A 24,797-nucleotide genomic window follows, 5' to 3' on the forward strand; every position below is an offset into this window, starting at 1 on the left:
AATGAACAGCATTCTCACATAGGTGTTCCTTTTGTCCAGGTGGGAAAGGGCAGTGTGGAGTGCAAGTGAGATTTCGTCATCTGTGGATCTGTAGGAGCAGTATGTGAATTGGAGTGGATCTAGGGTTTCCGGGATGATTGTGTTGATGTGAGCCAAGACCAGCCTTTCAAAGCACTTCATGGCTACCGACGTATGTGCTATGGGGTGGTTTAGGCAGGTTACCTTCAGTTTCTTGGGCACACGTCTGCTTGTAGGTATTACAGACTCGGTCAGGGAGAGGTTGAAAATGTCAGTGAAGACGCTTGCCATTTGATCCACGCATGCTCTGAGTACACGTCCTGGTAATCTGTCTGGCCCCGCGGCCTTGTGAATGTTGACCTGTTTAAAGGTCTTGCTAACATCGGCTATGGAGAGCGTGATTACACTGTCGTCCGGAACAGCTGGTGCTCTCATGCATGCTTCAGTGTTGCTTGTCTCGAAGTGAGCATAAAAGGCATTTAGCCCATCTGGTAGGCTCACGTCACTGGGCAGTCTATATATTTTTTTTTACTCTGGTTGTTTCTCTGCATTAAAGTTCCAGGCCATTATGGACTTATACAGGTCGTGCGGTCTTAGTGCCAGAAGGGCAGTGGAAGGAGTGTAGTGGGATGGAACACCACTATCAACGTCAGAACCAACTCTCTCTCACCCAGTCTGGACTCACGCATTGGTTGTCTCGCAGACTTGCACACAAAAACAATACAGTGATGCTGTCTATTTGATGAGGAATCTATAAATGATGTACCAAACATTCTGCTATTGCTGTAACTCCCTAGTAGTTTACAGACAATATGACAGACTTCTAGGGCAAACTTCAAATATTCTAACATATTGACTGACCTGTAGTTGTAAGTTCAGTAATAAATTGACTTGGTTGAAGATCCTCTGTATTTCAATCAGAATGCCAAATGCTGTCTCAAAGAACAATTTCCAAAAGTACAGTTGTAATTATTGTAAAATATTCACCAGAGCAAGACTGACCTCATGGAGGAGTAGGCTAGTTGGTGAAAGCTTTAGAAGTCTTATCATCTCATCATTAAGAATAGGCCACTCTAGACGGCTGCAACACCATACTGTTAACCAGCATGAGGTCAAACAAAGACAGATTAACCTTTAGAAAGCCCACACAAGTTTAGCACTTCTCTCACTAACATTAAAGGCAAGGCAACATCATTTGGAATAAAACATAATGCAAGCTTTTTTTTACAATAACATGTCTAAGCTAAAAAGAACACAGGCTTTAGCACTAGAGAACGTCAACACGGGATCAAGATAATGGTTTAGAAGCCAGTGTCTAATGAATAGTTAATTCCATACCCTTGGACGCTAAATGGATGCTGATAACTCTTTTAGGCTTTCAGATTTAACCAACACACCAGTAAAGTCCTACAAATGTGCTGGCAACAAATGTCTACATCATGTGTATGTTCACATTTGAATAGCGTGTTGGCTCTTGATGTGGCTCCTAGTTAATCTTTCAGTGAATAATTCAGGATAAAATAGCTAGTTTGTCTCTATACCAAAACCATCTCCACTGTGACAGATATATTAAGACTAAATGTCGTAAACAACAATGATACTGGCCAGTACAAGTTATTTACCATCTTATTGGCATCGGCCGGCTATTGCTGCAGCGATGATGAGTAATATCTTCAATCCCTGTTATTTTGTTTGTGGTGTCACCTCCGCTCTGCACAGATTACTGTTATCACTCAAAGCTGTCAATTAGGAGTCTTACACTTACGCAGTAATGTTACAATGGATGTGTTTAAACTCCAAACAACCCTAATAACAGTGAGAGCGAACAGTACCCACAAAATCAATGGCAGTTCATGTGCCTTATTGGGTGAGTCATCATCTGTAGAGTTTAAGATTTGACATAAACCAAGGATTTGTGGCTGACCTACTATTAAAGTGCTTTCAGAAAGTATTCATACCCCTTGACTTATTCCACATTTTGTTGTGTTAAAGTCTAAATTCAAAATGCATTAAAAAAAATAAAAAATCTCTCACCCATCCACACACACAATACCCCATAATGACAGTGAAAACGTTGTTTTTTATACTTTGGCAAATGTATTGAAAATTAAATATCCAATTTACATAAGTATATACACCCCTGAGTCAATACTTTGTATAAACACCTTTGGCGGTAATTACAGCTGAGTCTTTTGGGGTAAGTCTCTAATAGTTTGCACACCTGGATTGTACAAAATTTGCCCATTATCTTCAAAAAATTCTTCAAGCTCTGTCAATTTGATTGTTGATCATTGCTAGACAGCCACTTTCATCTCTGGCCATAGATTTCCAAGACGATTTAAGTCAAAACCGTAACTAGGCCACTCAGGAACATTCAATGTCTTGGTAAGCAACTCCAGTGTAGATTTGGCCTTGTGTTTTAGATTACTGTCCTGCTGAAAGGTGAATGTCTCCCAGTGTGTCACGCCCTGACCATAGAGAGCCCTCGTTTCTCTATGGTGTAGTAGGTCAGGGTGTGACTAGGGGGTATTCTAGTTTATCATTTCTATGTTGTGTTCTAGTTTATATTTTCTATGTTGGTGTTTTGTATGATTCCCAATTAGAGGCAGCTGGTAATCGTTGTCTCTAATTGGGGATCATATTTAAGTAGCTATTGTCACGATGTTCGTAATAATGATGGTCGAACCAAGGCGCAGCGTACTTCGAGTTCCACATATTTGAATGAAAGTGAAACTTAAGCTAATACAAAACAAAATAAAGAATAGACGAACCGTGATGACAATGCAGTGCGAGCAGGCAACTAAACATAAACAATATCCCATAACCCACAGGTGGAAAAAATGCAACTTAAGTATGATCCCCAATTAGAAACAACGATTACCAGCTGCTTCTAATTGGAAATCATACACAAACACCAACATAGAAAAATAAACCTAGAACCCCACATAGAAATAATAAACTAGACTAAACACCCCTAGTCACGCCCTGACCTACTCTACCATAGAAAATACAGGCTTTCTATGGTCAGGACGCGATAGCTACAGTGCCTTGCGAAAGTATTCGGCCCCCTTGAACTTTGCAACCTTTTGCCACATTTCAGGCTTCAAACATAGTGATATAAAACTGTATTTTTTTTTGTGAAGAATCAACAACAAGTGGGACACAATCATGAAGTGGAACGACATTTATTGGATATTTCAAACTTTTTTAACAAATCAAAAACTGAAAAATTGGGCGTGCAAAATTATTCAGTCCCCTTAAGTTAATACTTTGTAGCGCCACCTTTTGCTGCGATTACAGCTGTAAGTCGCTTGGGGTATGTCTCTATCAGTTTTGCACATCGAGAGACTGACATTTTTTCCCATTCCTCCTTGCAAAACAGCTCGAGCTCAGTGAGGTTGGATGGAGAGCATTTGTGAACAGCAGTTTTCAGTTCTTTCCACAGATTCTCGATTGGATTCAGGTCCGGACTTTGACTTGGCCATTCTAACACCTGGATATGTTTATTTTTGAACCATTCCATTGTAGATTTTGCTTTATGTTTTGGATCATTGTCTTGTTGGAAGACAAATCTCCGTCCCAGTCTCAGGTCTTTTGCAGACTCCATCAGGTTTTCTTCCAGAATGGTCCTGTTTTTGGCTGCATCCATCTTCCCATCAATTTTAACCATCTTCCCTGTCCCTGCTGAAGAAAAGCAGGCCCAAACCATGATGCTTCCACCACCATGTTTGACAGTGGGGATGGTGTGTTCAGGGTGATGACCTGTGTTGCTTTTACGCCAAACATAACGTTTAGCATTGTTGCCAAAAGTTCAATTTTGGTTTCAACTGACCAGAGCACCTTCTTCCACATGTTTGGTGTGTCTCCCAGGTGGCTTGTGGCAAACTTTAAACGACACTTTTTATGGATATCTTTAAGAAATGGCTTTCTTCTTGCCACTCTTCCATAAAGGCCAGATTTGTGCAATATACGACTGATTGTTGTCCTATGGACAGTCTCCCACCTCAGCTGTAGATCTCTGCAGTTCATCCAGAGTGATCATGGTCCTCTTGGCTGCATCTCTGATCAGTCTTCTCCTTGTATGAGCTGAAAGTTTAGAGGGACGGCCAGGTCTTGGTAGATTTGCAGTGGTCTGATACTCATTCCATTTCAATATTATCGCTTGCACAGTGCTCCTTGGGATGTTTAAAGCTTGAGAAATCTTTTTGTATCCAAATCCGGCTTTAAACTTCTTCACAACAGTATCTCGGACCTGCCTGGTGTGTTCCTTGTTCTTCATGATGCTCTCTGCGCTTTTAACGGACCTCTGAGACTATCACAGTGCAGGTGCATTTATATGGAAACTTGATTACACACAGGTGGATTGTATTTATCATCATTAGTCATTTAGGTCAACATTGGATCATTCAGAGATCCTCACTGAACTTCTGGAGAGAGTTTGCTGCACTGAAAGTGAAGGGGCTGAATAATTTTGCACGCCCAATTTTTCAGTTTTTGATTTGTTAAAAAAGTTTGAAATATCCAATAAATGTCGTTCCACTTCATGATTGTGTCCCACTTGTTGTTGATTCTTCACAAAAAAATACAGTTTTATATCTTTATGTTTGAAGCCTGAAATGTGGCAAAAGGTTGCAAAGTTTAAGGGGCCGAATACTTTCGCAAGGCACTGTATTTTTCCCACCTGTGTTTGTGGGATATTGTTTTGTGTTTGTGCATGTGCACCACGTAGTCACGTTTAGTTGTTCATCTATTGATATATTTTGTTTTGTTTAAGTTTATCTTTGTATTAAATATGTGGAACTCAACATCCGCTGAAGCCTTGGTCCCATTCTTACGACAGCCGTGACACAGTGTCTGTTGGAAAACAGATTGAACCAGGTTTTCCTCTAGGATTTTTGCTGTGCTTATAGCTATATTTTATATATTTTTATCCTAAAAAACTCCCTAGTCTTTGACAGTGACAAGCATACCCATAACATGATGCATCCACCACCATGCTTCAAAATATGAAGAGTGGTACTCAGTGATGTGTTGAGTTGGATTTGCCCCAAACATAAAGCTTTGTATTCAGGACTAGAAGTACATTTTTTAGCTAATTTTCTTTGCAGTATTACTTAAGTGCATTGTTCCAAACAGGATGGATGTTTTGGACTACTTTTATTTTGTACAGGCTTCATTCTTTGTCATTTAAGTTAGTAGTGTGGGATAACTACAATGATCCATCCCCAGGTTTCTCATACACAACCATTAAACTCACCATTGGCCTCTTGGTAAAATCCCTGAGCAGTTTCCTTCCTCTCCGGCAACTGAGTTAGGAAGGACGCTTTTATCTTTGTATTGACTGGGTGCATTGATACACCATCCAAAACCTAATTCACTACTTCACCATGCTTCACCATCAAGGGATATTCAGCATTTTTGTATATATACATATATGTTTATCTACTGTAGCTACCAACCCTTCTTTGCAAGGCATTGAAAAACCTTCCCGTTCTTTGTGCTTGAATCTCTTGTTTGAAATTCACTACTCCATTGAGGGACCTTACTGATAATTGTATCATGTTAATCACTATTACTGAACACTGAATCAGTCCTTATTATGTGATTTGTTAAGCACATTTTTACTCCTGAACGTATTCAGGCTTGCCATAACAAAGCGGTTGAATATTTATCGACTCAACACATTTCAGCTTGACATTTTTTATACATTTCTAAAATGTTCTACAAACAAAATTCCAATTTGACATTATGGGGTATAGATGTGGTAGAGGTCAATGGAACTCGACCAAAACTATGGAAATGCCATGGAAACTCGTGAGGGAAAGATGCCGTGGGGGAAAGATCCCGAATCTCCAAATTGCCCCCAGCAAAATACCCTACATTGAAAGTCAATATATATAAAAAATATTTTTTTAAATAAAAAGAGTTGTAGAGTTTTAGGCTATTGTTTATGTGTGTATTTCACACTATGCTGAGGTGAAAATCGGAGTATAATGCTTGTATAGATGTCAACCCCAATACATGTTCATATCATCGTCACCAATCAACTCCACTACAGTTAAAAACAACTTTGACTACCACCACTGATTTCTTTATGCTAATACAGCTATGCTACCAGCTTACACGGATGGGAGTTAGAATTTAGAAGTCATTTCTTCTAAACCTGAAAAGGGACTACTTCTAAATCAAAAACAGCCAAATACATGTATATCCAAATCAGACTTTAGTAACAACATTGTGGTCCTCTTATAATACATAAAACATGATGGATTTGACTAATATCCACTTTGTTAGATCAGTTTGTTGAATGTGTGCCAATCCGTCGTCCTTCTTCTAACCCCCACGGTCTGCGTTCCCCGTTGACCTCTTTACCACATCTATTGCATGTAGATCAGTGACACATTTTTTATTTCATCAATTTTAAATTCAGGCTGTAACAACAACATTTGGAAAAAGTAAAGGGGTGTGAATACTTTCTGAAGGCCCTGTAAATTACAAAGTACTCAGTGAATTGTTTACATAATGTTAAAGCGCAAAAGCAAATTCAGAGCAGCAGTGAGAGATGGTTAAATATTTAGAGTATAGCCCTTAAGCAATAGTACTTCACTGTTAAATTGTTTTTGTCAACACAGCTGGGGGAATGCCGATGTGAAATAAAAAATATAAACTCCAGATGTGAATAACTTTGTTATTTCTGTCTTTATATTATTATTTTTCATGTTACTATTTCATTATTACTCAACAATGAGCAGTTGTCAGACAGAGAAATGTGTTAACAGCCTCCCTGCTGTGATGAAGGAGATGGAAATGTGGCGTTTTAAAAGGGAAAACGTTGGGTAGGATTCTAGCCTCTCCCTCCTCTGCTCTGCTCCGAGGCCCCGGGCCCTAGTGCATCCCACCACCCAGCCCTCATGGCCTCATCAAATATGCATTAGACATGGTACACTTGATAACATTGGGCAAAAGTGTAGCATTTGAGCATTTTCAGCACTAATGTAGTAATAAGCATTGGCTTCTCTTTAGCTTGACACCTCAAACACATTCAAACACTGCAGTGCTATATCATTTACATCGTCATGACAAAGTATACTGAACTGAAATATCAATCCAACATGTAAAGTGTTGGTCCCATTTTCTATGAGCTGAAATAAAAGAAGCTGATTAAACAGCATGATCATTACACCATGTGCTGGGGACAATAAAATGCCACTCAGGGCCTCCCGGGTGGCGCAGTGGTTAAGGGCGCTGTACTGCAGCACCAGCTGTGCCATCAGAGACTCTGGGTTCGCGCCCAGGCTCTGTCGTAACCGGTCGCGACTGGGAGGTCTATTGGCCTAGCGTCGTCTGGGTTAGGCAGGGCTTGGCCGGTAGGGATGTCCTTGTCTCATCGCGCACCAGCGACTCCTGTGGTGGGCCAGGCGCAGTGCGCACTAACCAAGGTTGCCAGGTGCACGGTGTTTCCTCCGACACATTGGTGCGGCTGGCTTCTTGGTTGGATGTGCGCTGTGTTAAGAAGCAGTGTGGCTTGGTTGGGTTGTGTATCGGAGGACGCATGACTTTTAACCTTTGTCTCTCAGGAGTTGAGACAAGCAATTGGATACCACGAAATTGGGGAGCAAATAAAAAAATGTAAAAATAAATAATAATGTGCAGTTTTGTCACACTATGCCACAGATGTCTCAAGTTTTGAGGGAGCATGCAATTGGCATGCTGACTGCAGCAATGTCCAGCAGAGCTTTTGTCAGAGAATTTAATGTTAATCTCACGACTATAAGCCCCATCCAACGTCAGTCCAACCGGCCTCACAACCGCAGTTCACACGTAGCCCTGGATCTCCACATCCGGCTTCTTCACCTGCGGGATCATCTGAGGTGCGGGGGGGAGGTCTGGCTCCCCAGTCGGTGGACCTGGCCCCCAAGAGGGTCAGTTATGTGAAATTCATAGATTAAGGCCTAATGAATTTATTTAAATTGACTGATTTCCTTCTATGAACTGTAACTCTGTAAAATCTTAGAAATTGTTGCATGCTGTGTTTATATTTTGTTCAATATATATATATATATATATATTTTTTTTTTTCTTAGATGTGCTAAATCCAAACAGTGTACCAAATTATTCAACACAGTTTCTCCAAGTACCATCTCGCAACGCGCCCTGTGTGTCTGTGGGAAAGGGCAGTTGTTGCCATAGCAACATACTCTGCACTCGCTCTGGGCAGAGGACGGACTATAATTTGCTAGCTCGCTACATAGCTAGCCAGCCAGCCAGCCTAGAGAGAGCATTGCATTGTGGGCTTTGTGGTCGACTTGAGCTGCAACAGACTTCCACAACAATTTTCACATTGCTATCAACCTTGTTATAACGGCAAAATGAAACATTTTGTTCACAAAAAAACATTGTTTTCACATATTACTGTTATTTAACAATGTTAATCATACAAATTTGTGATTTGGTGTGTATTATCACTTTAAAACCACTCTCAGAGGGTGTGTCAGTGGGAGTTGAATGGCTCACATACATAATCCATGTCTCAATTGTCTCAAGGATTACAAATTATTCTTTAACCTGTCTCCTCCCCTTCATCTACACTAGCAATCATAGCTTTCACCTGGATTCACCTGGTCAGTCTGTCATGGAAAGAGCAGGTGTTCCTAATGTTGTGTATACTCAGTGTAAGCACCCACCTATTATTTGACTAGAAAAAAAGAATAACTAACTTGTGCCATATGCCAGTTTCCAACAAACAAGTCCTCATGCATGTATGAGGGGCATTATTCATAGTTAATGTATACTGTGTGCTCAGTGAGGGAGGGACATGTAATGATGGCTGAATTTATGTCCTTCTGGTGCGACCTGTAGGAATGTACTTCACAGAATCTGGTTTTACGTTGATAGGAGTGCCGAGGTCATTTCTTTCACATGATCTGTGCAATAAAATAGGGAGCATGTAATGTATGTGTCGTGTGACATTGAGGACTGATTATCATGTTCATAGCATAGTGAAGATAATAGCAATTCTGTAATGTATTGTATTAATTAACTTCATATTGCAGTATAATTGAGCAAATAAATCACATGTACACCCGCTCAGAAAGGCTAGCTGTACTTACAGCACTTTCCACACAATGATTTTCACAATTGCCTATATCATTCAAAATGTGTTGGCAGGAGTAATGCCTAAACATAGCCCTGGTCATCCTGTAAACATGCTGTGTAGAAAACACACTGATGAGTTGCTCCCTTGATAACACAGCCACTGCTGCCTGTCACTCCTGTATGTACACGCTGTTTTGGTAACACATCAAACTGGCTGCAGAGCAGATCTGGGTCACCCAAAATAGTGTGACAACACAACACTGAGCTTGGTGACATGTCCATTGTCAAAATGAGCAGATGCAATAGAAATGTTCTTTGTCCACATGCTTCTGCTTACTTGCTTATTCTAAGATACTATGTTAGATTTAGGCCTATTTATAGATTTATGTTGAAAATGTATCACACCATTATGCAGATAATTGCCACCTGATAAGGGTGTAAATGGAATAGAATAAATTAGAAGCTGTCGGCCTACAAAATGTACAACATGTTGAAAATGCAAAGGAGGCATGGCGATATTCTAATGCAGCGTTTACCAAACTAGGGGTCGCCTGATTTGAAAATGGGGTCACGAGAGAACTCAAATAAAATAGATAGAATTGCGCTTGGTTCATAGAACCGGGGTTATGTCAGTAACCTCCGGTAACCGCTAGATGCGGTTGTAACAGTTTCCCTACAAATGTGGCTCTATCTTTTGAACCGTTTAAAGTACAAAATAATATGACACCATCACTGAAAGACTCACAGAAACACGCATGTCCCTCTACAATACCCACAAGCCTCATCAGAACAGAGTGGACAAGACCAGGCATTAAATCGGACTGGGGGGAAAATAACATAATCAATGACGACGTTCTTTTCTACACAGAAGATCATACAAAATTATTGAACTTCCCAATACCTTTCTGATGCATTTTACTCACTTCAAGTGATACTTCCTACAGATTGAAATACTGATTGTAATAGACCGTTGTAATAGACCGTCTTAGGCCCAATTAAATAAGTAAACATTGGCTGTTGATTACATCACTTTTTTCAAATGGTGGGGTCACAATTTTGTTGTATTGTATCACAGTGGGGTTGTGGGCTAAAAATGTTAGGAAACCCCTGTTGTAATGAATAACACACTGCACCTTGTCTGTTATATCAATGTAATCGCATTCCTTAATTTGAACTGTGATATGCCATCAGCACATTTCTTAAGACCTGTTTTTGCTTGGTCATTATGGAGTATTGTGTGTAGATTGATGAGGAAAAAAATATATTTAATCAATTTTAGAATAAGGCTGCAACTTACATTCCAAATGCAGTGTATATGCATTATACACATACACACTATACATCAGCATTCAGCATATATACAGGCATACAAAAATAAACATTATTAAAAGCAATGCTTTGCAAGGAGACATCACATTAACAAAACAATTTCAAGGATATATAATAAAACTAATGCTCCAATTAGCATAGGTTTTTCCAAAATGTAACATTACACAGTCGGCTCAAGACGTCTTTCAGTCCCAGGGAGTCCTACAAGGAGTCAAAGGTGTTTCTTGTCAAATGACTACGAGACTAAAGACCAGATAAACAGAGACAGTGCGGGGTGTTAAGGGCAAGCTGTGGGTCACTGCCCTCTTGTCTGGAATCTCATCTTGCTCATGCCAACCACTCTGGGGAGGGAACATCCCTCACCTTCTGACTGGCACAAACACTCCTCTCTGCCCCTCCCATGGGGGAAAGTTAGGCCTGCTTTATACAGTATAGGAGCTGTAAACAAACGACTCGCTCATTAGCCAGAATTAGGTGACCGCCTATGGCGGCAGATTGACGAAGGGGGCATTTTCTGAGCTAAACTGACCAAGACGCACCTCCAACAACAACACATAAAACATCACATAATTCTTCCCAAAAACAATTACAATTTCTCTCAACCAGTGGCATATGGGATTTTTTAGGTGAGCGCTGATGACGGCCCTTTGATAAGCAGTGACCACTTTGTCAAATGCAGGGGCGCAAAATATTCCCAGCGCGCCTCTCCAGGGTGCTGTTGGAGAGATGTATCTCTGTAGTCCTCCAACAACGTTCCGTCCCAAAAATATATCTAACACAAATCATGTAACAGATATAGGATATGGTGGAAAGCGTATGTGGCCTTTTCTGTAGCCTAAAGGCTGGAGATAAAATGTATGACAATGTAATGAGACAGACACGTTTTACATCATGCAGGTTTCTCCGATCAAATAGCCTAACTTAAATCAAATCAAATCAAATTTTATTTGTCACATACACATGGTTAGCAGATGTTAATGCGAGTGTAGCGAAATGCTTGTGCTTCTAGTTCCGACAATGCAGTGATAACCAACAAGTAATCTAACTAACAATTCCAAAACTACTGTCTTATACACAGTGTAAGGGGATAAGGAATATGTACATAAGGATATATGAATGAGTGATGGTACAGAGCAGCATACAGTAGATGGTATCGAGTACAGTATATACATATGAGATGAGTATGTAGACAAAGTAAACAAAGTGGCATAGTTAAAGTGGCTAGTGATACATGTATTACATAAGGATGCAGTCGATGATGTAGAGTACAGTATATACGTATGCATATGAGATGAATAATGTAGGGTAAGTAACATTATATAAGGTAGCATTGTTAAAAGTGGCTAGTGATATATTTACATCATTTCCCATCAATTCCCATTATTAAAGTGGCTGGAGTTGGGTCAGTGTCAATGACAGTGTGTTGGCAGCAGCCACTCAATGTTAGTGGTGGCTGTTTAACAGTCTGATGGCCTTGAGATAGAAGCTGTTTTTCAGTCTCTCGGTCCCAGCTTTGATGCACCTGTACTGACCTCGCCTTCTGGATGATAGCGGGGTGAATAGGCAGTGGTTCGGGTGGTTGATGTCCTTGATGATCTTTATGGCCTTCCTGTAACATCGGGTGGTGTAGGTGTCCTGGAGGGCAGGTAGTTTGCCCACGGTGATGCGTTGTGCAGACCACACTACCCTCTGGAGAGCCTTACGGTTGAGGGCGGAGCAGTTGCCGTACCAGGCGGTGATACAGCCCGCCAGGATGCTCTCGATTGTGCATCTGTAGAAGTTTGTGAGTGCTTTTGGTGACAAGCCAAATTTCTTCAGCCTCCTGAAGTTGAAGAGGCGCTGCTGCGCCTTCTTCACGACGCAGTCAGTGTGAGTGGACCAATTCAGTTTGTCTGTGATGTGTATGCCGAGGAACTTAAAACTTGCTACCCTCTCCACTACTGTTCCATCGATGTGGATAGGGGGGTGTTCCCTCTGCTGTTTCCTGAAGTCCACAATCATCTCCATGGCGCTCAATCACAAAAAAGATGCGCTGTCATGTTAACAAACAATTCCTAAAATAGGACAGGTCAAGTTCAAATGGAAAATATGGAATGGACAGTCACAACTGCTGTGGACAACCACAACTGTCATCTGTAAATTAAGTGAAAAGGAAAATACTTCTACATTTCCTGCTGTGTAAACACATCGCAAATAGGCATGCGATAACTCCTGATAAAGTTGGGTAGCTGATATTCAGAGCTTAAATACCCAAATTGTCACAGGAACCAGGAATAATAAAGACAATGCCATGGCCTGTTTTACAAACGGTGGGCCTACCACATGCCTGGTCATTCTTTAAAAGTAACTTCCTCACCATCTTAGACAAGCATGCTCCATTAAAAAAATGCAGAACTAAGAACAGATATAGCCCTTGGTTCACTGTAGACCTGACTGTCCTCGACCAGCACAAAAACATCCTGTGGCGGACTGCAATACCATCGAATAGTCCCCGCGATATGCAACTGTTCAGGAAAGTCAGGAACCAATACACGCAGTCAGTCAGGAAAGCAAAGGCCAGCTTTTTCAAGCAGAAATTTGCATCCTGTAGCTCTAACTCCTAAAAGTTCTGGGACACTGTAAAGTCCATGGAGAACAAGAGCACCTCCTCCCAGCTGCCCACTGCACAATCCGGTTTCCGAGCCGGTCACGGGTGCAACTCAGCCACGCTCAAGGTACTAAACGATATCATAACCGCCATCGATAACGGACAGTACTGTGCAGCTGTCTTCATCGACCTGGCCAAGGCTTTCGACTCTGTCAATCACCGTATTCTTATCGGTAGACTCAGTAGCCTCGCTTTTTCTAATGACTGCCTTGCCTGGTTCACCAACTACTTTGCAGACAGAGTTCAGTGTGTCAAATCGGAGGGCATGTTGTCCGGTCCTCTGGCAGTCTCTATGGGGGTGCCACAGGGTTCAATTCTCGGGCCGACTCTTTTCTCTGTATATATCAATGATGTTGCTCTTGCTGCGGGCGATTCCCTGATCCACCTCTACGCAGACGACACCATTCTGTATACTTCCGGCCCTTCCTTGGACACTGTGCTATCTAACTTCGAAACGTGCTTCAATGCCATACAACACTCCTTCTGTGGCCTCCAACTGCTCTTAAACGCTAGTAAAACCAAATGCATGCTTTTCAACCGTTTGCTGCCTGCACCCGCACGCCCGACTAGCATCACCTAGAATATGGTTCCGACCTAGAATATGTGGACATCTATAAGGTACCTAGGTGTCTGGCTAGACTGAAAACTCTCCTTCCAGACTCATATCAAACATCTCCAATCCAAAATCAAATCTAGAGTTGGCTTTCTATTTCGCAACAAAGCCTCCTTCACTCACGCCGCAAAACTTACCCTAGTAAAACTGACTATCCTACCGATCCTCGACTTCGGCGATGTCATCTACAAAATAGCTTCCAATACTCTACTCAGCAAACTGGATGCAGTTTATTACAGTGCCATCCGTTTTGTTACTAAAGCACCTTATACCACCCACCACTGCGACATGTATGCTCTAGTCGGCTGGCCCTCGCTACATGTTCGTCGCCAGACTGACTGGCTCCAGGTCATCTACAAGTCTATGCTAGGTAAAGCTCCGCCTTATCTCAGTTCACTGGTCATGATGGCAACACCCCGTAGCACGCGCTCCAGCAGGTGTATCTCACTGGTCATCCCTAAAGCCAACACCTCATTTGGCCGCCTTTCCTTCCAGTTCTCTGCTGCCTGCGACTGGAACGAGTTGCAAAAATCTCTGAAGTTGGAGACTTTTATCTCCCTCACCAACTTCAAACATCTGCTATCTGAGCAGCGAACCGATCGCTGCAGCTGTACATAGTCCATCAGTATATAGCCCACCCAATTTACCTACCTCATCCTCATACTGTTTTTATTTTAAACACCAGTATCTCTACCTGCACATGTTCATCTGATAATTTATCACTCAAGTGCTAATCTGCTAAATTGTAATTATTCACTCCTATGGCCTATTTATTGCCTACCTCCTCATGCCTTTTGCAAATAATGTATATAGATTTTTTTTTCTACTACGTTATTGACTTGTTTATTGTTTACTCCATGTGTAACTCTGTGTTGTTGTCAGTTCAAACTGCTATGCTTTATCTTGGCCAGGTCGCAGTTGCAAATGAGAACTTGTTCTCAACTAGCCTACCTGGTTAAATAAAGGTGAAATAAAAAATAAAAAAATAAAAATAAAATTCACAAAATTCCATTGTGGTTCGACATGGTAGGCTACACCCCAGTAAGTTCGAGACATGTTTTGGTGCTTTACAAATGGTAGGCTTACCACATAGATGGGCATTCATAAAATAAAATGTCAGGCAACACTGTCGGCTACACCTCAGTAAGTACGGCCCGAGCCGACATCTTTTGGACGTCTTTTGTTGGTGCAGTTCCGGACCAGCCTTGATTTACACTTCCACGGACATTGGATTTTGGTCCGGACCAAATGTGAACCAATCATAGACGCCGATGTTTGGTTCAGATTTTGTCTGGTGAGACCAGACTTGATTTGGCACAAACATAGACGACTGTAAATTATTCATTTTCAACTTTCATTCAGAACCAAAAATGGGCCTGAGTTCAACATCTGGAAGATACATATTTTCAACTCAACCGAAAATTAACCTGATTTCAATGTCGAGAAAAAACATGTTTTTTGTATTTCTATTATTTACCCCATTTTTGTGATATCCAATAGGTAGTTGCAGTCTTGTCCTATCTCTGCAACTCCAGTACGGACTCGGGAGCGGCGATGGTCGAGAGCCATGCGTCCTCCGAAACGCAACCCTGCCAAGCCGCACTGCTTCTTGACACACTGCTGGCTTAACCCGGAAGCCAGTCGCACCAATGTGTTGGAGGAAACAACTGGCGACCGTGTCAGCGTGCAGGCACCCGGCCCACCACAGGAGTCGAAGTCGTTAAGGTGCGATGGGACAAGGACATCCCGCCCGGCCAAGCACTGCAGTACCTTAGATCGCTGCGCCACTCGGGAGGCCCAAATACATATTTTTGTTATGTCTAGAAAATATGCCTTTTCAACATTATGGAAAATATGTATTTTAAACATAAATACCTTTTCAAAAAATACCTTTTCAAAACCTAAATTGAACTTCAACTTCTGGTAAATACATCTTTTAGATGTCTTTTCAACATAATTTTGCTTACTGGGAACGATTCTAGTTTTGTGGGTGGCGGTATTTTTTGGTCTCGCCCTATGGCGGCAGAACGGTAAGGACCGGCCCTGAGAACAAAATACATTCCAGAAATTACCTGGCACTATTTCTAGGAAGCAAACGTGTGTGAATACTTGGGCTTGAGATACTACTAGCACTTAGGGATGGACAGATATGGAAATTATAAGATGATATTTATAACCAATATTGTCTTCTTGGCCATTATGGGCAATGCACTGATTCATAAAATTTGTAAACAATTAATTATCTTTCACCTGCACCCATACAGAATAACACAGAGGGCTAAAACAAAACAAAAAAGTGGTGCATTTGAAGGGGAAGAACTATTGATAATGCATGTTGTGTAACATCACAAACAGAGATGTTCTCACAGCTGGAGGACTGGAGATGATCCCAGATATCAGAATTCACACTCACACCCGATTACCATCAACACTGTGTAACACCGAGCACACGCACAGTTCAGCCTGTTGACTCATGTCATAAGCACTGCATGTTTCACATTTAAACGAATGGAAAACGGACTGACACTCTTGTCAAGGAAGGTCTGTCGTGCTTCTACTAAGAAATCCAGATAACAAATAATTCAGGATACATGCCAAATATTCGTATCAAATATTTGACTAGTGAACTAAGCTATTTATACATCATTCAAGCTCTAACATTGTAGTGCAATGATCCCATGATGTTCTCCCACCAAGGTTCTCATGATAATACAGTACTGTACAGTACTGCTGGATTTGACTTACGGGACATTACATTAATCTCCAATGACAGAGGAGCTAACAGCAGGATTCCACAGAACTCTGTACAAGCGGGTATCACATTAACACTGTGCTTCCTTTCATGTGATAGGTCTACACTCTGAAGAGCACTGGTTATGACATGTTTATCATATAGTACATGACATTGTAAGCATTTCTTTCATATTTTTGTTGAGATTGCCATCAACAAAACACCAGGATGTAGCCAAGTCTATTTCAATACATACACAGGTCTCTTTGGCCATGCTCCAGAGTTGCTAAGCTCTAAAATAGAGGTCGACCAATTAGGATTTTTCAACGCTGATGCCGATACCGATTATTGGAGGACCAAAGAAGCCGATACCGATTAATCGGACAATTTTTCTTTTTTTTTTTACAACAATCCTGAATTAACACTTATTTTAACTTAATATAAAACATCAATAAAATCCATTTAGCCTCAAATAAATAATGAAACATGTTCAATTTGGTTTAAATAATGCAAAAACAAAGTGTTGGAGAAGAAAGTCATATGTGCCATGTAAAAATGTGTGCCATGTAAAATATGCGCCATGTAAAGAAGCTAACGTTTAAGTTCCTTGCTCAGAACATGAGAACATATGAAAGTTGTTGGTTTCTTTTAACATGAGACTTCAATATTCCAAGGTAAGAGGTTTTAGGTTGTAGTTAATATCGTATTTATAGGACTAATTCTCTCTATACCATTTGTATTTCATATACCTTTGACTATTGGGTGTTCTTATAGGTACTATAGTATTGCCAGTGTAGCAGTACAGCTTCCGTCCCCCTCCTCGCCCCTACCTGGGCTCGAACCATGAACACATAGACAACAGCCACACTCGAAGCATCGTTAACCATCGCTCCACAAAAGCCGCGGCCCTTGCAGCGCAAGGGGAATAACTACACCAAATCTAAAAGCGAGTGATGTTTGAAACAGTATTAGCGCACACCCAGCTAACTAGCTAGCCATTTCACATTGGTTACACCAGCCATTAGGCTGATAGGCTTGAAGTCATAAACAGCGCTGTGCTTGCGAAGAGCTGCTGGCAAAACGCACGAAAGGGCTGTTTGAATGAATGATTACGGGCCTACTGGTGCTCAGTCAGACTGCGCTATCAAATCAGACTTAATTATAACATAATAACACACAAAAATACGAGCCTTTGGTCATTAATATGATCGAATCCGGAAACTATAATTTCGAAAACAAAACGTTTATTATATCAGTGAAATACGGAACCGTTCGGTATTTTATCTAACGGGTGGCATCCCTAAGTCTAAATATTCTTGTTACATTGCACAACCTTCAATGTACAGTATCTCATAATTACGTAACATTCCTGCGAATTAGTTCGCAATGAGCCAGGCAGCCCAAACTGTTGCATATACCCTGACTCTGCGTGCAATGAACGCAAGAGAAATGACACAATTTCACCTGGTTAATATTGCCTGCTAAACTGGATCAGTAATTATAACTAGTGATTATGATTGATTGTTTTTTATAATATAAGTTTAATGCTTGCTAGCAATTTACCTTGGCTCCTACTACATTCGCGTAACAGGCAGGCTACTCGTGGAGTGCAATGGTTAGAGGGTTGGACTAGTTAACTGTATGGTTTGGAACCCCTGAGCTGACAAGGTGAAAATCTGTCGTTCTGCGCCTGAACAGTTAACCCACAGTTCCTAGGCAGTCATTGGAAATAAGAATGTGTTCTAAACTGACTTGCCTAGTTAAATAAAAGGTATTTTTAAAAAGTATATATATTTTTTAAATAATAATCGGAATTAAATTAAATTATTTTAAATAATAATCGGAATAATCATAATCGGCGCCCCAAAATAGTGATTACGGATTGTTATAAAAACTTTAAATCGGCCCCAGTTAATCGGCCATTCCGATTAATCGGTCGACCTCTACTCTAAAATCTCCACCATCAAATATAGACCTGCCTTGCCTCACTCGCTGCCTCTTCAGATCCAGCTGATTATTTGACCACAAAGCCCCCCAAAAAAAAAAAAAATGAAGTGCTTGGGTGGAAGGAAGGTTTCATTGGGACAGCCTAGGAGTCAGGGTAGGGTTTGGACCATCTCAGACCTAATTCTCTGATTTTTGCCTTAATAATTGGCTTTATTGTTATAATGAGCAAAAAGGGTTTTGTTACAAACCATTTCACATCAAGAACTATCATTGTATGTATATTGTGCCATGCCGTCATTAATGCAGTTGATGATTACTCCTATCTGCATTGATCCATAGAAACCTAATTTTAAAGTGTACCTCTCGCTTTTGGACTGTTAATTAATCAATGTACGCAAGGACACATCCTTTGAGATTTTGAAAGAAACTCACAATTTACAGCTCTGAATAGCCTGCTTGGCTTTTTACAAAACACCAAGTCAATGCATAGAGCGAAACAATCTTCTCTAACTGCACCTTTGTTGCTCAGGTCTGGTTGTTGCCATGGCAACAGATCTCAACATTGAATGTTGTATCAACATTTCAATTGCAGTCATCCTAGGAACAAAGCACTGGTTTATTCTATTTCATTAGTTTAAACTTCAAAACATGCAAGGTCATTTGCTCAAGTATTCTTTGATGAATGAGAGACAGTCGTAAATCCAGTGATTAAACAAAGAACCAGATTCTGTGAAGATATGTGGCTCTCCAGTTGTGTAAGAAACAAGTGACAAGTCCATTAAGTGAATGGCAGTGCTAAGTAAGTAGTTACCCCCAGGGCCGGTTTAATGCTAGGGACTTACCGGGGATGAAGCCCCTGGGTCCAGGCCTGTGAGGGGCCCAAAAGGCAGCAAAAAATGAGTAAAATAACACAATTAAGGAAATTTATACTTTATATATTATATATACAGTATATATTATATGTAGTATAGATTTTATATGTTTTTTTCACTGCAACCGCCAACCACAGGAAAACTCAGGAGCCAGCTCTCAATGAGTGTAGACAGCCTGCCGCTCTGCTAATCATCAGATGGGGGATGAGAGGAGGTAGGGGGCCCACGTGGGTAACTGGGGGGCATGCCTTGATTGGGTAAAAAAAAAAAATTAAGAATCAAAAACTGCATAATAAATAAATGTGACTGGTCAATTGTGTGATTCAGGGCCTCTCAATGTTCAAAATACACCAGAGAGCATAATTTAGCCACAGAGGATCAATAGCTTAGACAAAATAACCGTGGATAAAGTTTGATCACAAGCACATACAGGTATCTGCCAAAATTAAGGAAACGCCAACACAGAGTGTCTTAAAAGGGTGTTGTGCCACCACCAGCTACCAGAACAGCTTCAATGTTCCTTGGCATAGATTCTACAAGTGGACATAAACCTATGAAAAAAACAAAAACAAAGGGCCTATGATTTCTTAAAATCAGGCCCTGGTCACCCCACACCTGCTTTGACCACCCTGAGGGGGCTCTTAGGCTATGGACCACAATCATTGGAATGCACAAAGGCCACTTGCCTCAAAAGCTCCAGCCAACAGTATCCGTCCAGCAAGGTTCTCCATCAAATGTAATCCTAAAGGGAAGCCATGCATTGTGAATGATAAAATATTTAAAATTGGGACTGTTGCCATCAGATTGAATAGGTTAATGAGTACTCATGTAAACAACTTGGTGGTGTTGCCCAACAAAAAATAAATGAGTTACATATGAGAAGCTAAAATGATTTGAAAGCAAATGTGAGAGCAAGTTCCAGGATCATAAATAGTATTGTTGTGTTGGCAGCCTACAGATAGCCTATGCTTACCTTTTTTACAGGGAGCCCATGTACACTTAAATTGATAAATGTAGGCGCACACAAAGACATTTTGGACCACAATGAAAAATATTTGAGGTAACAAGACGTTTTCTTTGTAGTAGTGGTGGCGGTCATGAATAGTGGGGCAAGTGGGGCTCCCGAGTGGCGCAGCGGTCTAAGGCACTGCATCTCAGGTGTCACTACAGACCCTGGTTCAATCCCGGGCTGTATCACTACTGGCTGTGATTGAGAGTCCCATAGGGTGGCACACAATTGGCCCAGCGTTGTTCGGGGTAGGCAGTCACTGTAAAATAAGAATTTGTTCTTAACTGACTTGCCTCGTAAATTAAGAATTTGTACTCAGTGTCTTCTCCATAGCACTTAGGGGCTGCAGTGAAGTAATCAAGTAATCATTGCAAAAATTATGATATGGGTGATTTATTTTTTGTAGGCACACTGGTGCTCCTACATTTTGAATCCAGGTCACACAGCAACATATTTAGGTGCATATGCAAGTAAAATGGTAGCACTGTAGAGCCTTGCCACATTGCTAGAGTGCACAAACTAAAATCAAGTAGTTTTCAACATATTATTCCTCAATAGTTTGTGATCAGGCGGGATATAATTAGCGTGAGACTTCAGTGGATAGAATTCATCTCTGATAAGTTTGGCCCTACAAACCCTATCACAAACCCTATCACATCAATGCACAAAATGACACAGTGGGTAAATGTTACATGGACAACTAAGATGAGGAACAATTGCAATGATGTGACATCCAGATTATGATCAAGAGATAGTGATATCTATTTGTGTCGCCTATAATTTCAGCATATTCAACAAACAATGTTACTATATATATCTATATGGTTACATATACAGTACCAATAAAAAGTTTGGACACACCTACTCATTCAAGGGTTATTCTTTATTTGTACTATTTTCTAAATTGTAGAATAAGAGTGAAGACATCAAAACTATGAAATAACACATATGGAATCATGTAGTAACCAAAAAAAGTGTGAAACAAATCCAAATATATTTTATGTTTTAGATTCTTAAAAGTAGCCACCCTTTGTCGTGATGACATCTTTGAATATTATTGGTATTCTCTCAACCAGCTTCATGGGGAATGTTTTTCTAACAGTCTGAAGGAGTTCCCACATATGCTGAGCACTTGTTGGCTGCTTTTCCTTCACTCTCCGGTCCAACTCATCCAAAATCATCTCAATTGGGTTGAGGTCGGGTGATTGTGGAGGCCAGGTCATCTGATGCAGCAACATCACTCTCCTTCTTGGTCAAATAGCCCTTACAGAGCCTGGAGGTGTGTTGGGTAATCATTCTGTTGAAAAACAAATGATAGTCCCACCACGCACAAACCAGATGGGATGGCGTATCGCTGCTGAATGCTGTGGTAGCCATGCTGGTTAAGTGTGCCTTGAATTCTAAATAAATCAGTGACCGTGTCACCAGCAAAGCACCGGCAGTCTAATGTCCATTGCTCGTTTTTCTTGGCCAAAGCAAGTCTCTTCTTCGTATTGCTATCATTAGTAGTGATTTCTTCGCAGCAATTCGACCATGAAGGCCTGATTCACACAGTCTCCTCTGAACAGTTGATGTTGCGATGTGTTTGTTCCTTGAACTCTGTGAAGCATTTATTTGGGCTGCAATCTGAGATGCAGTTAACTCTAATGAACTTATCCTCTGCAGCAGAGGTAACTCTGGGTCTTCATTTCCTGTGGCGGTCCTCATGAGAGCCAGTTTCATCAGCTTGATGGTTTTTGTGACTCCACTCAAAGTTCTTGAAATTTTCCAGATTGACTGACCTTCATGTCTTTGAGTAATGACAGACTGTCGTTTCTCTTTGCTTATTTGAGCTGTTCATTACATAATATGGACCTGGTCTTTTACCAAATAAGGCAATCTTCTGTATAACACCCCTACCTTGTCCCAACACAACTGATTGCCTCAAACGCATTAAGAAGGAAAGAAAATCCACAAATTAACATTTAACAAGGCATACCTGTTAATTGAAATGCATTCCAGGTGGCTACCTCATGAAGCTAGTTGAGAGAATGCCAAGAGTGTGCAAAGATGACATCAAGGCAAAGGGTGGCTACTTTTAAGAATCTCAAATATAAAATATATTTTGATTTGTTTAACACTCTCTTGGTTACTACATGATTCCACATGGTTACTACATGATTCCATATTTGTTATTTCATAGTTTTGATGTCTTCACTATTATTCGAAAATGTAGAAGATAGTAAAAATAACCCTTGAATGAGTAGGTGTGTCCAAACTTTTGACAGGTTCTGTACACACACACACACACACACACACACACACACACACACACACACACACACACACACACACACACACACACGTCTCTATTTCATGAGTTTATTTGCTATAGCTTATCTACACAATTATCATTTCAGCTACATCTTATAACTACACTGAACAAAACTATAAATGCAGCATGGAACAATTTCAAACATTTTACTGAATTAAATGTATAAGGAAATCAGTCAATTTAAATTAATTCATTAGGCCCTAATCTATGTATTTCACATGACTGGGAATACAGATATGCATATGTTGTTCACAGATACTTTAAAAACAATGGGCCTCATAATGAGCCTCAGGATCTTATCACAGTATTTTTGTGCATTCAAATTGCCAATCGATAAAATGCAATTGTGTTCGTTGTCCGTAGCTTATGCATGCCCATACCATAACCCTAACACCACCATGGGGCACTCTGTTCACAACACAATTAACATTAAATTGTGGCAACAGCTCTGGTGGTCATTCCTGCAGTCAACATGTCAATTGCACGCTCCCTCAAAACTTGAGCCATCTGTGGCATAGTGTTGTGTGACAAAAGTTGTGAGTGGCCTTTTATTGTCCCCAGCACAAGGTGCACCTGTGTAATTATCATGCTGTTTTATCAGCTTCTTGACCTGGCACACCTGTCAGGTAGATGGATTATATTGGCAAAGGAGAAATGCTCACTAACAGGGATGTAAACACATTTGTGGACAAAATTAGAGAAATAAGCTTTTTGTGCTCATGGAACAGTTCATGAGACATGGGAACAACACTTTACATTTTGCGTTTATATTTTTGTTCAGTGTTGATACCAGTGGACAGCGCAGGATGGATCTTTCCATCGCTGCTTCCAAGGACCGTTCTGCTTATTGAAATAATGTTGTTGAACGTGTGGGTCTCTTGAAAAAAAAGGACGTTGCAAATGCATGTAGAATCGCGGGTCTAGGATGCTTCAGCAAAATGTGCATGACACCAAAGCAAATTGCATAACAAAAACATCAATAACCACAATTAAACATATAAATGTTGATAAATGGAGATGTTTGGGATAATAAAGAATCAAAACGGCAGGCTAAATTTTAAAAAATACAAGGTAAACAAAAGAACGAAATGTGATGAACAAATGAAATAGAATAGTCTTACCTTGAGGTGGCAAGCAATCCTCCTCTCTTCTATGAATGCATTTCCTTTTTGTTGCACCAAGCTTTTATATGAAATCTGTAAATGTCATTTAAAAAAAACTAAAATAACAAAAACTCACAAAAAATGCACGTAATAAAGCATGGAGCCCGTTTTATTTCTGATGATAAAATCGGTCATTTCATTTTTCGTGCAGATACTGTTAAAAACGTTTTTCCATATAAAAGACATGGCAGATATGAATGCCTCATTTTGTTTGATCATTTACGGAGGGCAATATGCCAAATATAGTGTAGTAAATATCCTATCTACATAATTCAGTCAATCCGTTAGGTTTGGTGTTGATATGAAGCAAAAAGGAGACTCTAGCAGGTTCATCTCTCTCTCTCTCTCTCTCTCTCTCTCTCTCTCTCTCTCTCTCCAGTACGGAGTCTCAGTTGGTCCAAACTCTCGGGTATTCTGCCACCAGAGGGAGCTTACACTAGGTCCTATCAGCATGGCACATTTCTAGTAGTTTGCAGCTAAAAAGACAGGACTACAGTAAGTGTAATATCGTCACTTTTGTGGGGTACAACTTGATGTCAATAAAAGTCAATTCATTCATATAGCAAATGTTGCTGCCCCCACTTTTGTAAATGTAATTATGAAATAAGGCAGAGGCATAAGGTGTGATAGGTCCCCAGTAAATGTGCAAATGATTTAATATATAGCGCCATCTATCGAAATTATAGAGTGGGACTGGGACATAAGGAACATCATTACAGAAACAAAATGTTAAAAACGACTTACATCCAGAAGAGGATGGGTCACACCTCTGAGCCAGGTTCCTCTAAGTTTTTTTCCTTTTAGGGAGTTTTTCTTGGACACTGATTTCTCCTCAGCTTGCTGTGGTCTAGGCCAGGCTGACCTACCAAGTAAAAAGGCAGTAACTGCTCATTTGGTCAAAAAAAAAAAAGTTGTCATTTTTGATACATGAAATACATGCTTAATCATGGGGACAAGTATCCTGCCTCTTGTATTTTGGAGAAAATGGGGGTCATGCTGTGAAACCAAGGTAAATAAGAGCCATTTCTCTCAGTTCCACACTATGAGCAGTTGGTGCC

General features: G+C 40.6%; 1 protein-coding gene across 2 annotated transcripts in view; it reads right to left on the reverse strand.

Moving 5' to 3' along the window:
* LOC118402106 (beta-1,4-galactosyltransferase 2-like) overlaps positions 1 to 24,699 on the reverse strand; it is a 150,909-nt gene extending 126,210 nt beyond the window's left edge. The window contains exons 1-2 of one of the 2 annotated variants that reach the window (XM_035800018.2): positions 23,698 to 24,699; positions 19,224 to 19,501 (exon numbers count right to left, since the gene is read on the reverse strand). The gene's annotated coding sequence lies outside the window, so the exon portion shown is untranslated. The remainder of the gene's footprint in view (positions 1 to 19,223; positions 19,502 to 23,697) is intronic. The other variant, XM_035800017.2, reaches the window with a different exon arrangement.
* Between the last annotated feature and the right edge of the window lie 98 nt (positions 24,700 to 24,797).

The sequence above is a fragment of the Oncorhynchus keta genome, chromosome 23 (assembly GCF_023373465.1).
Source record: "Oncorhynchus keta strain PuntledgeMale-10-30-2019 chromosome 23, Oket_V2, whole genome shotgun sequence".
In the NCBI taxonomy this organism is placed as follows: domain Eukaryota; kingdom Metazoa; phylum Chordata; class Actinopteri; order Salmoniformes; family Salmonidae; genus Oncorhynchus; species Oncorhynchus keta.